At 45.4% G+C, this 13,752-nt stretch overlaps 1 long non-coding RNA gene across 2 annotated transcripts in view; it reads right to left on the bottom strand.

Annotated features, from left to right (window-relative positions):
- The window catches only part of LOC144781008 (uncharacterized), a 149,090-nt gene that overhangs the window by 106,563 nt on the left and 28,775 nt on the right, over positions 1–13,752 (bottom strand). The window contains exon 2 of one of the 2 annotated variants that reach the window (XR_013600859.1): positions 9,758–9,849. The exons of the other annotated variant lie outside the window; for it this stretch is intronic. This is a non-coding gene — a long non-coding RNA (uncharacterized LOC144781008). The remainder of the gene's footprint in view (positions 1–9,757; positions 9,850–13,752) is intronic. 2 annotated transcript variants of the gene reach the window in all.

Below are 13,752 nucleotides of genomic sequence, written 5' to 3'. Positions count from 1 at the left end.
ATTTGAAAGTCAAAACAAATTAAGGCAGCACGAGAGAAAGTGAGAAGAATACTTAATATTGTTATGTCAAAAGTTAAAGATTCATATCAAAGTGGAGAGTCTGTCAGATGTTGTGTTGTTACTACATTGCCACGCACTCCCAGATCTGTGTCAAAGAGCCCAATATCAGGGACAGAGAGAGAGCCCAGGACTGGCACAGGGTATCAGGGAGAGACAGTCCTGAACTGGGTCCATGAGCCCAGGATTGACACAGTGTACCACGACAGAGAACCCAAAACGGGAACAAAGATCCCGCAACTAGAACCGGGTCGGAGAGCCCACAGAACTGTGACAAAGAGCCCAGAACAAGGTCAAAACGGGGACATAGGTCCCAGAACTAGGACTGAGAGTCCAGAACTGAGTCAAAATGGGGAAAAAAGGAACCAGAACTAAGGCTGGGAGCCTAAAACGAGGACAAATGTCCCAGACCTTTAACCGGGTCAAGGAGCCCAAAACAAGAATGGAAAGTCCAGGACTGGGTCAAAACGGGGACAAAGGTCCCAGAACCAGGAGGGGGCAAAGGTCCCAGAACCAAGTGGGGGCAAAGGTCCCAGAACCACGATGGAGAACCACGATAATGAGCCCATAACCAGCGCAAGACGCCTAGAACCGGAGAAAGACGCCTAGAACCGGAGAAAGACGCCTAGAACCTGAGAAAGACGCCTAGAACCTGAGAAAGACGCCTAGAACCTGAGAAAGACGCCTAGAACCTGAGAAAGAGAATCAGAACTGGGACACCTGGTTCAAAACTATGACAGAGAAAGAAATGGCTTCCACAAGTTTTTCTGGAACATTAAATCCAGATATTCGCAATCGAAAGCACGGAGGCATCTATTGAGCTGTTCATCTTCAACTTGGAGTGGAAAGCGGTGGTGGACAGGGACAGATTGAAGAAAGTAAACCGTCTCTTCCTGTTTTTGCTGGACAAGGACAGATTGGAGAAAGTAGACTGTCTTTTCCTGTTTGTCAGTCTAAGGGGAGTAGGTGGTGGTGATGCCTGTCGATTGCTTTGGTGTCCCTCACTTCATTCTTCACCCTCAACCCTGAAACGCTCCTTTGCCTCCATGAACTAAAAGGTTCAAGTTGTCGTAGACCTCTTACCAGTCTTAATTATTATTGTTGTTGTCGCCCATACATTAAGCTTCATTTTGTGTTTTGTTCCTTTACTTCTTTTTCTCTGTAAAGGAGGAAGATGTGTTGTATATTTGTGCTTCTTTCAACATGGCCACTTGTAGTCATTAGGCCTTGCTTTGTGTTCTTACCACTTCAGCCTCTCAGAATACCTGTGTGTTTTAACTTGTACCGGAGTGTTCCCCTCTGGTCAGTTGATGGTCTGGTCAGCTGGTGAGGTGTGTGCTCAGCTGTGTCCATAAAGAAATCTACATGTAACTTAAATGGAAGTGTCTTGAACTACTTACAACAGGTGTCAGCTAGGATCAAACATGCATTATTTAGCAGAAGTGCAGAACTATTTATCTGGTAATCAAATTCCTGCTCCGATCTTTTTACTGGATGCCAAAAAGGCTTTCGACCTGTTGGTCTGGAAGACTCTTTAGTACTCTGGATAGATTTAATATACACCCCATATCACAAGGTCGATAAAGAAAATGTATGAAAGCACAGGCAAAGATTATCATTAATGAGTCAGGGTTGCTCCTTGTCCTTTTTGCTTTCTTTATCGAGCCATAGGCGATCGCAATACGGGAAGATGTTGAAGTTAGACCTCCCATACTGAAGAGGGATAAAATAAAGTTCTATGCGAGCGAATTAATGTAGCTACAAAACAGTATAAACTACAAAGAGTTCTGTTTTGCTAAATATAGATTTGATATATGATGCTTGTGAGAAGCTAGCTAGCTATATGGTGTACTCTTGTGTAAGTGGGCACCTTACACCAATCCAGACAAACCTTATTGTGATTTCAGTGGTCTTGGACAACCTCAGAAAGCTCTCTAAGCAGTAGCTTCAGGCTTAGTCCAGAACGAGATTAGCACAGCTTGTTTTACCAGAACATAATCTTATAGGTATACTATAGATTAAGTGAAAAAAGAACCACACATTATATTTATAAAAATATGTATTTATTATAAGGCACTCACTAACACATACAGATATCTCCTAGATTGAGATATACACAATACTTTCAATAGAAACAGATAAGTAGCACGTAAAACACAGTGGTCACTAGGGAAAGACCAAACCATATACTATAATAGTGGTAAGTGAACCACAACTCGAGTCAAGACTATACCAAGAAGACTTAGAAGTGCCGGGGACCCAAGGAAACACCCAAGGTTAGTAATCAGGAGCCCCACGGAGGCCGTGTGAAGAATGGGAACACGACAGCGGGATCAATGCAAGTCAATGGATAAGTTGCGGTTGCAATTTTAAACAACACTTCCCAGTGGACCCTCAGGAAACCCTGTGAAAGACAGAAGGTTGGAGAGCCACCCCACCTGGGGATACCTTAGGAACCAGGATACCTGCACCAGGGAAGCTAGGTGCATAGGTTTGAAGTGGGGTCAGAAACCGACAAACTCAATAGGGGACTTCAGGAAGATGCCGCTGCTGGAGAAGGTGAACGTGCCCGGTGGAACCCAAAGGTGGATTCAGGATGTGAAGAACCTGCAAGCAGAGGGGACAGAGTCTATGCCACTCAGGTGTGACCAGGAGGCACGGAATACGAATGCCCACCTATGTAGAGTGTTGGAGGAGAGCGGACGTGGCTTGAAACTGCAGCTGTGTCGACCAGGTGACAATGTGGAAGACCAGGAGCCGTACACGAGCAGACCCACGAGGTATGTCGAGAGTTGAGGGGTCAGTGTCCAGCTGGAGTACCAACAAGCCTTGGCAACTGCAACCATTGTGGAAGTTGAGGAAGGTGGAATGTCGAGACCAGCAAGGTCCAGGAGACTCACCACAAGCAGGGGAGTCAGGACAGGCCCCGAGCAATCAGGGGAGCCCAAAGAATTCAAAGATGACCCTCAAGAGGAGCCACAGACCCGAGAGGACCTTGAGCAGCTCACCAAAGATGCAAGCCCACGATGCAAGTGTTATGTTATGTTAATTTTAATTTCTATAGCGCACGGCTACTCCGTTGGAGTGTCCCGGCGCTTTTAATAGGCGGCTCATAACCAAGAAACATAACACAAGACAAAAGAAAAGGAGGCAGCAACAGACAGCAGAGGAACAAATTAGAGGGTAAAGAGCCAAGTTTTTAGGCCCTTCCTGAAGGACATCAGGTTGGAGGTACCACGTAAGGCCAATGGTAGGGCATTCCAGAGCTGTGGTGCCCCAAGCCTAAAGGAACGCCCCCCAATACGGGCTTTCTTTATTCGGGGAACCGTCGCAAGGAACAAAGATTCAGATCGTAGGACACGGACCGGGCGATAAAAGCCCAGCCTGCGCTGAAGATATTTCGCTCCTGAACCGAAGAGCGCCTTATGGGCCAGTGTCAGCGTTTTGAAAACTATCCGCTTCCGGATAGGCAGCCAATGAAGCGACTGCAATAGGCCGGACACTCTGGCTCGCCTATGAAGGCCAAAGATGGCGCGTGCAGCGGAGTTCTGCACCACTTGTAACCGTTGTACGAGATATTCTGGAAGGCCCAGATAGAGGACGTTTGAGTAATCCAATCTGGAGCCTATTAGGGTGCTGCTCCGTGATCCTTCTGTGCTCTTCCGAGAGCAAGGGAAGAAACTCCCGGAGCATCTTGAGAATGCCGAAACATGTGCCCGAAGACCGCGGATCTGAGATCTCATAGTCAGACCGTTATCGATCTTAATGCCCAGATTTTTGGCCAGCTGGGACGCGCGAGCGGGGGGGGGGGGGGGGGGGGGGGGACATATTCGTTGGCCACCATGTCTGCCAATCAGGGTCCAAGGCACAGCCGAAAAACAGTACCTCGGACTTGTCTGAATTGCATTTGAGGCTGTTCAGATGAAACCACCTGAAGACAGCCCCCAGGCACTCTCCGATGCTCTCTCCGTCAAACTCCACACCCTTCTTACTCGTAAAGAGGAGCTGGGTATCATCGGCGTAGGAAACTATCTGGGCCCCAAAGGACTCAGCCAGAGCCGCCAAGGGAGTCATAAAGATGTTAAAAAGGGTCGGGCTCAACACAGAGCCCTGCGGAACGCCGACTCCCAATGGCGGCATCTCAGCAGAGCTTGGAGAGGCCCAGACCGTTTGTCGACGGCCCGCTAAAAAAGATGTAAACCAGCTGAGCACCGTCCCCCTCAGACCGATGTCATGAAGTCTGGCGAGGAGCCCCTCATGGGGGACGGTATCAAAGGCCGCCGACAAGTCAAGCATAACAAGCATGGCTTTGCCGCCTGAATCCAGGACCTCCTTAATGGCTTCGGACACCTCCAACAACGCTGTCTCGGTACTTAGGTTGGGGCGGAAGCCAGATTGGGTGGAGTGCAACAGGTCATTGGTCTCCAGAAAGGCAGAGAGCACGCTCTGCACGTGCTTCTCCGCGACTTTGGCCAGTGCCGGAAGGAGAGAAATAGGTCTATAATTGGCTAGCGCCTCAGGGTCTAGGCCAGGCTTTTTAAGAAGGGGGATCACCATCGCCTGCTTCCAGATCTGCGGAACCAACCCCTCACTCAAGGAGAGGTTCTAAAGTGGATTAACCAACGGGTTGACCACAGCCGCCATCCTCGCCAGGAATTTGGCCGGACAAGGGTCTAAAGGTGACCCAGATTTAAGAGTGGACAAAGATGCCAATGACGCAGAGATGGAAAGAGGCGGAAAAACAGCCAAAACAGGGTCCATAGTGGCCAGCAGTGCAGACCCCTCCTCAAAACTGGTGGGGACTTCGACCAACCTCTCAGGGAAAGACTCCTGAATTAATTTAATTTTAGCCGTAAAAAAATTGGCCAAGTCACACGCCCACGAATCCGAGGAAGCAGCCTGGGAGAGATTAGTCCGAGGGGTCGTGAACTCCCTCACAATAGTAAAGATCTCCTTACATGAATTAGAGGCTGCCTCTATCCTCCTAGCAAAGTAACTCCTCTTCTCATGAAGAATATCGCGGTGATAGATTTTAATCGCCGTTCTATATACAAGTCTGGCCGACGGATCATATTGTGCGCGCCAGGCCCTCTCAGCCACCTTGGACTGCCGGCGAGATGCAGACAGTGCTTCCGTAAACCATGGAGCGGAAACCCGCTTCGAGGTCAGCCGAGGGGCTAGCACAGGGGCTAAATCATTTAGCCTATCAGTCAACCACGCATGTAAAGACTCTAGATCCCGCTCTAGGTCGCCCGAAAGAGGGCAAGGATGGTCAAGAGATGCCTGAGCTAACATCTCAGGAGTCACCCGGTGCAATGCCCTGGAGAGAGGTCCATGCTGTCTAGGCGCAATGCAAGGGAGTTTCTTCAAACCCGGAACATAAAACCTAGCCAACCTATGGTCGGACCAGAGTACCGGAAGAAGTTCAATACCCTCTAAGGGGGTCGAGGAAAAAACCTGATCCAGGGTATGACCTTTATCGTGTGTTGGGCCGGCAAGAAACGGGACAAGGCCGAGGGGGGCCGTAATATCGAGACGTTTGCTCGCATCCGGATCCTCTCCCTCGTCCAAATGGAAATTGAAATCTCCCGCCAGTACACAATGCTCAGTACTCAAGGCCAGCCCTGAAATAGCTGCCTGCAGTTCATCAAAAAAGGATCCAGCCGGTCCGGGGGGTCTATAGACCAGCAGCCCTTTAAGAGCTAGATGAGGGGCCAATGAAATAGAGAAGGCCAGGGATTCAGAGCCTGTGATAATATCCATAGGAATAACAGAGCAGGTAACAAGCTTATTCACCACAAGGGCCACCCCTCCTCCCCTACCCTTCAGTCTATCTTGCCGGAATATATTATAGTCCGGCGGAATAGCAGCAGCAATATCAGGATTGGACAGATCCCCTAACCAGGTCTCAGTCAACATACGACATAGGGGTTTTTCCATAACGAGGAGATCAAAGATCTCCTGAGCATGTCTGGGCACTGATCTAGTATTCAGGAGCAGACAAAGATGTTTCACATTGGCCACTTCTCTCTCTCTAGTGAAGTGGTCGGAGCATACCCTGGTGATCACCCGCAACCAGGACAGTGCCTCTTGCCCTTATGACGAGCAGGGAAAACTGTATGACAGATAGAGGAAGATTTTTGTAATGAACGTAGTTCCAACGCCGAATAGTGTATCATACTTACAGCTGCGGCTTACGAGACTCTATACCCAGACCCTCCCGCCGCTCCAACGCCTCCGGAACGCTGACGGGCGCAGACGGGCAGGACCCCGGCAAGACTCAGGCAAAGCGAGGCCGATCCCGCTGCGCGTTCCCGCTGCGCTATAAGGACAGGTTTAAATAGGGCCTCCAGGTGAGGTACAGACCGCCCCACGAGGACGCTCAATATGGCGCTGCCAGAGCGTCACTGACCTTCCCAAGATGGCGCCCAAAGTGGAAGCGCTCCAGAACCCCTACAGCCCCAGACCCGGACCCGCTAAAACAGCGGTGGCAGACTATTAAATGCAGGTAAGGGGGCACTCCCAAGTAAAAACAGGGAATAAGGAGAAACAAACGAACAGAAATACAAAACAGGAATTAAAAAACGAGCGCGCTGACCAAGCAAGTGATACAGTGAAGACGAAGATCTCGTCACTGAAGATCTTGGGGGAAGGATGCAAACAAGCCTTTGCGACTGCGAGTCGATGCGGTGCACAGGGGTTCGGTTCCTGCGGCTCCAACGAGTGATTCTGGTGTCAAACTTGGTGAGACGACAGGGCAGGCCTCGAGGGATGTGAAGAACCACCACCCGTGTTGCTGAACCTTTCGGAGTACATGGGAGCCCAGGATCAGCAGACCGGTCAGCTTAGTTGCGGTGCATGCTGATGCAGGGAAGTGACTCCTTCACTTAAAGGGAGTTTCCGTCAACTGTCTTGGATGCCCACAGGCCTTGGAAGGTTCCTGTATAGTGCAACAGACTAGCAGGGCGACAAAATCGGGAGCAGCAGGAGTCTTCCCAGTTGCAGCCTTGATGCTCAGAGTGACCAGACGGTTGAAGAAGTGGTGTCTGAATTTAATCTTGTCCCACGACGAATCTAGGGACCCACCCCCCAGTAAGCTCTTAAGTACCCTAAGGAAAGGGTTTGGGTGATTCAGGGGTCCCTCTCCAAGGGCGGGCTCAACAAAGGGGTGGATACTCACCTGTCCTTTGTCCAGTTTCGCACCAGAGCGAGAGCCAATACACCAAGTATACCTGTGGGTAGTTTCAATTAGTAAAGAGCAAAGTGTATTTTTCTTTCCTTCCAGTTGGAATGTTTGATTGTGTGAGCTCAGCATTCATGTAATAAGCTATTGGCAAAAATCACAGGCCTTTCTGTGATGTAATGTGCTCTATGCAGAGTGGCAAATTATGCTTCATAGACTTGCAATAAACATTAACATCAACTAACATCATGGGAGCGACGTTGATAAGAGCCTCTGAGTGGACTGCTGCTGGTTATTCACATGGAATGCTAGAAATCACACCTATGAATGAGTTCATTCTAAATGACATCATAACATACATGAAAACGTTTAGCTCTAAACATGCTCAGGAGGCTGCATTTGTTTTCAAGGAACCACTGGAATGGAAAACACGTTTGGAACCATTGGCATTTAATTCAGATTATGAAGTAATTGAAAATACTGTAAAATCAAAGGAAAAAGACAAAGAAGGGCACCCGCTGCTTATCCTATCGTCATCTACTATTAAGGTACGGAGTTTGGGTCAAATTGCTAACGTGCTACAGATTGCCAAGGAGAAAGTGATAGTGGAAGCTCAAGCTTGTCTTGAGGCCAACAAAGACCCGATAGCAAAGATTCTTGGTCCAGCATTTGCTACAATTGAAGGTGACGATCGGGCAGGCTCACGCTTACTGGATACCATAAAGCTAGATGATGGTCATGAAGCAAAGATTAAAATGAAAATCCTCCTCCTGCTTCATCAACTGGATGTGCAGCTGCTCAATAACTCCTTGAAACACATCACCAAAGAACCACATTTAACCCCAACTCTTGTAACAAACGAAGTGAGTTTACTTTGGCGCTACTGTGGCGAAGGCGAAAATACAGTACTTAAAAACATTGAATACATTGGGGGGCACAAGTACCCAAATGGATTTTCTGCCCCACCATGGAGACAGGTTCATGGTGAAATCTGTTACTTGGCTGTTACAACACACGATACTGAGCATTTGTTTATCACTTGCAGTGCTTATGGTGTCTTTTTAAATGGAGGAAAACCAGAGGCAGTTAACGAAATCAACTATGAGAGAAAGAGCGAGCTATATAAAGATCTCATTACGTTGTTAAAAGACAAATCACCAAAATTTGCAGAAAATCTAACCAAACAGAACATCCGATTCTTGAGTGACACAAAACAACCAAAAAGTACTACACGTTCAAATGTGTCAGAGGAGCTCCTACTTTATGAGAGTACTGAGGATCTACTGGAAAAGAGCACACCCGAGAAGACAAGGGATATAGGTTTGAAAAGAAAGAGTACAAGTAGAAAGAGCATTAGGCAATTAGAAGGGATAAAATCGAACTTGGAAATGAAGAAATCTATCGTAGAATAGGCCCATGGGACACAATGAAATAAAGCAGAAAGCAAAAAACCTGAGACAGTGGTAAGCAGCAAAGAAAAACTAAATTATGACGCCAAGCACTGAACAAGCCTAGCTAAGGAACATAATTAGGAAGCAATTCATAATCATCTTCTGATACTCAAGTGTTTTTAAACACGATTTGAAGTTCGGGATTTAACTAAGAATTTTGGTTTTACAGACTGTTACTCTTTGACCCCTGGCACTGCATGATTACATGATTAGCATCTGAAGTGTACTTTGTTGAGTTTGTCTTCACAGAAAAAACCTGAAGTAAAAAAAACAACAAAAAAACATATCTACCTTCGTTTTGCTTTGTTACAAGGGGCAATAATTTTGTTACAGCTCTCCTGGGCCGTTTCATTAAGCAAATCCAGTTGAAATGTGACCCTTCTGTAGGGTGACCCCAGATTCTTATTCCATTTTGCTTAACACTTCTTTTCTGGCTGTTGGGACAGAAAAAAGTCCCTTACATGGTGATGTATGTGTACCTGTTGTGTTCACTCTCATCTAAGCTGGGGCTCAAGGGAACGCATGTGGGTCTATTATTAGAATGCATTCTGTTCCTTAGAATGGTGTGTGTGTTCTCTAGTGGTCAGTTGGATTGCTGCTCTGCCTGACTGAACGTATTGGCCCGTGCCTCCTTCTCACTACATAAAGAAGTTAACCTCTACAGTCAGAGTGGATGTAACAATTTGGGCAACGACTAGGAGCATTTACCTTGTGTGCTGGGCTTCGGAGAGCATTTTGACTGTGTGCTGTGTGTTACGCTACTTTTTCCAGTCCTTGCAGCATTGCAGAGCATCTTCCGGTGAGCGGGGGGCCAACCCAGTCCTTCTTACACCCTCAATATTTTCCACTGATATTTTTGGTGTATTGGGGTGTTTTGTCAGGTAGCCTAGGATCAACGGCGACCCTTGCATACACGAGAACACCATCTCTTCACGTGCATGTTGCTTGATCTCGGCAAGCATTACGTAGGAACGGGTGACGTCACATGAAGAGCCGCCATCTTGGATTTACCATGGTGAAGTTCACATCGGTCCAGTCTATGGTTAATGCACGTTCACATACTTACGTTGCGTATGTGCCGCCATCTTTGATTTCGGCAGAGTCTTCGGACGTGCACACCAGAGTGGAGGAAGGGAACCCCAAGGAAAACAGGAAACTCTGTAAGATGAATTCAGACTACTATTTAATTGTAGTAGTACACAAGAGATGGAGCCCACGACATAAGCAGTTGCAGGAATCAAACCGCAACTGACTAGGCAAGCAAAGCATGAACAAGGACCTAACATAACAGCATTCTAAAGTATAAGGTTCTAAAGAAATAAAGTAACACTACCTACTACATTCCCTTTCCCCATATAATGCAGAAAATACTTCAATACAATATATAATCATGAACCTTGATAGGCATTCTACAAACTCGCTGATCACGTACAGGTGCCATAGTAGGTGACATACAAGAACGAGTAGGTGAAACCATGTTAGAGCAATTCGGGGAAGAAAATGAAGAATTGGGGCTAACATTGGTAGCATTAGAGAAATTTGTGAAATCAAAACCAGGGCCAAAAGTAAAATCAGTATCATTTTCATCAGACCTGTAGGCATAAACTTTGTTACATATATTAATATTATATATTATTCTCTAAAAGAACAGGTTTGGTTACCTTGACAACCCGAACGGGTAGTATGAACTTAGATTGGCCCTTGCAAACTTTGTAGGGTTTTTTGATGAGAACCCAATCATTGGTTTTGATATCAGGGCCAAGTGATGTGGAGAGACCATCATAGGATTTTTTTAGAGATTCCTTGGCAGCAACTCTGGTTTGAACAATTTGAGGATCTGCCAGGGCATTTCTTTTGTGATGTAAAGCAGAACCTACCGCCAAATCAGTGAACCATTGTGGCATGAGCTTGGACCTAGCTTCCCTGCCCCTGAGAACCTTAAAAGGTGTAACACCAGTTGTAGAATGAGGTGTCGTTAAATAGGCCCAAACTTTTTTTTGTAATAAAATCACCTACATCAAGATTGGTTGCTATAGCGGTTTGGACCCCTTCTTTAAGTAAACGATTGGCCCTCTCCACAAGTCTGTTAGAAGGACTATACAATGCAACTTGCCAATGTTTAATCTCATAACTTTCCATGAATCTGGTGACTTGATGAGAAAGGAAAGGCTGGCCATTGTCAGTGACAACACAACTGGGAGTACCTTCAACCTTTAAAAATACTTTGAAGAAATGAAATAACAGTGGAGGAGTTGGCTGCTTGTACAAATGAATAATATATCCATTTGGAGTGATAGTCAATAGCAACTAAACAGTGCCTATTGTCTGAAGGTAATACATTAAAAATGTCCTGAAAAGTCAGAGGCAATTTTGTCCCAAAGAGAATCAGGAAATGGAACAGGAAGCAAAGGCTTGTGGTTGGTTTTCCAATGCTTGTCAGAAACAACACAACTAGGGCATTTGTCTATAAAAAGAGGTACTTGTTTGTCTAGGCCTGGCCACCAGTAAATATCTTATTCTTTTGCAGGTTGCAGAAATGCCTAAATGGCCGTCATGGCCAATATTGATGATCTTTTCTCCAAGTGAAATGGGAGGTACAAACAAACCATTCCTCACACAAACTCCATTTTCAAAAGATAATTCTCCACTAATTTGTGCAAAGTGCTTCAAGTCATTACTCATATTTGTATTAGCAGGCCATTTACTTTTAATGAAAACCTCCACCTTTTTGAGAGTTTCATGAAGTGCCATGGCTGATGCCCATTCATCCTTTGAGATGCTGCCATGCACATGGAAACAGCATCTATAAGACCAACCACACAATCTTTATGGATATCATTTTCACCTTCACTGCAATCAGGGAGAGAAATACAGGAAAGGCAATCAGCTCGGATGTTTTTACCTCCTTGAATATATTTTACAATGAAATTGTATTCTTGTAATTTGGAAAGTAATCTAACTAGCCTTGCCGAGGATTTATCTAGACCACTGCCAGACAAGGAGACCAAAGGTTTGTGATCAGTAAAAATCTCACACTGAGTACCCCAAATATAAGTTTTGAATTTCTGAACTGCCCAGACAATGGCATGCGGTACAAAAGGGGGTGGTGATGGACGGAGCATCTGAATCAATTAAACACTCACACCCAGTCAAAAGATCTGGGTTTAATCCATCACCGTTCTTTAGCCCACTCTGCCACCCCAGTTCAGACATGGCTATATGCAAATCAGTCTGACCCTGTGCCTCATGGGAACAGTCCAGCCCGAACTACCAAGCCATGTCTTCCCTGGACCGGAAACAAGCTTCCGAGGACCGGTTTCGGGCATTCCAGCCGTCTTCAGCCCGGCTTGCTTGAATCCAGTGGCAAAGTGAGCAAGGGACTCACGTCTGAGCATACCCTGCCACACTTACAATGGCATGGGTCTCCCGTTGAATCGTGCTTTCGTTGCATTCCGTAGGTGTTAGGGCCCAGGAGGCAAAAGCGATAGTATTTTCTTTGCCATCAAAACCTGCTCCAAGACCTTTTTGACTGGTATCTACAGACACGAAAGAACTGGCTTTGGAGACAAACGGTTGTAACGCAGGAGCCTGGATTACTAATAATTTTATTTTCTCAAATGTATCGCATAGAGTGCCACTCCATTCAAATGTAATACCTACCTTTTTTGAGAAGAATTCTTTGTGGTTAAACTAAATGTGCGTAATCAGGTACGAATCTGGCATAGTATTCGCAGAGTAAAAAAAACGTACGGAAAGAATATTTGTCATAAAGAGGAGGGGCATGCGTATAACTTCTACATTGCAAAATGTGGGTTTAATACCTTTGCTAGAGATGGTGTGACCCAGATACTCAACTTCGTGAACAAGTAATTTACACTTATTAGCTTTTACTGTCATACATTTGTCTTGTAAAATTTTAAGTACTTTGTTAAGTATTTGTAAATGTTACTCCTTTGCCTCTGTATGGATTAAGATATCATCTTGAAATGCTTGCACTTGGGAAAAATCACCAAATAGACCATCTATACATTTTTTAAAAACACTTGCGGCTGAGGCCGAAAGGAAGTTTCAAATATTTAAAAGCCCCAAAAGGAGTTAAATCCACACAGAGCCTCCAGTCCCCAGTCTTTTTTTTCGTAAAATGACTGGAGAAATCCATTCTGATGAATCTATAGGAGAAATTATACCTTCTTTTTGGAGATCAAGTAATGACTTCAAGTCCTCTCTGATGCTAAGAGGTACTGGTCTAACCTTATGTATTATAGGGACAGCATTTTCCTTTAACATAATGGTGTGCTCATATCCCTTGACAGTGCTAACAGCATTTTTAAATACATTAGGGAAAGATTTTAACAGATCTTCAACAACGGAGTCTGGTTGACTGACGGATAGAATACTAAAAGGTAGAACACCTAAAATAATTGGAGGGTCTTGGTCAGGACGTAGAATGATAATCAAAAGAGCAAGGTCTTTCCAGCCAATAATGTCTCTTCCTTTGATGGCTATATAAATTTTGGTTTTAACAGATCTTCCAAAGCACTCCAATTTATCCCCAAAATAACCCAGGAGATCAATATCTTGTTCCCCGAAGGCTTTGGGGTTAATTTTAAGAAGAGTCATGGTGTTAGGCCAAAATTTGTAAAAAGTTTTGTCTGCTACAATAGTAACAGGAGCTCCTGAATCAGCCATAGTTCAAATGATTCTACTGTTAATGGAAATGTAAACTAAAGGTCCTTTAATGGGTTAGTCTGAAGATTCAGGAACTTCGACAGTAACTACTATATTAGCATATTGAGAGGCACAATCTTGGACATCAGGAGCGTCCAAAGATATGTTTGAAACTTTAACTCTGTTAGATGAAGAATACATACCACTCCTACATACTCCTTGAAAATGTCCAAATTTCTGGGATTTAGTACATTTTTTCCCCCAAAGGCAGGACAGCTGGGATTGTTTCCTATGTGATTCCTAGAACCAGGTCGAAAAAACAAATTGGCTTTTTTGCAGTTGATTTTTATAAGGCCTTTTGTTACAAATGTGTTTGGTATTTATAGCACACAC

Source organism: Lissotriton helveticus, chromosome 9 (genome assembly GCF_964261635.1).
Source record: "Lissotriton helveticus chromosome 9, aLisHel1.1, whole genome shotgun sequence".
Taxonomy (NCBI): domain Eukaryota; kingdom Metazoa; phylum Chordata; class Amphibia; order Caudata; family Salamandridae; genus Lissotriton; species Lissotriton helveticus.
The sequence above is the reverse complement of the archived record's forward strand: the minus strand, read 5'-3'. Positions and strand labels throughout refer to the sequence as shown.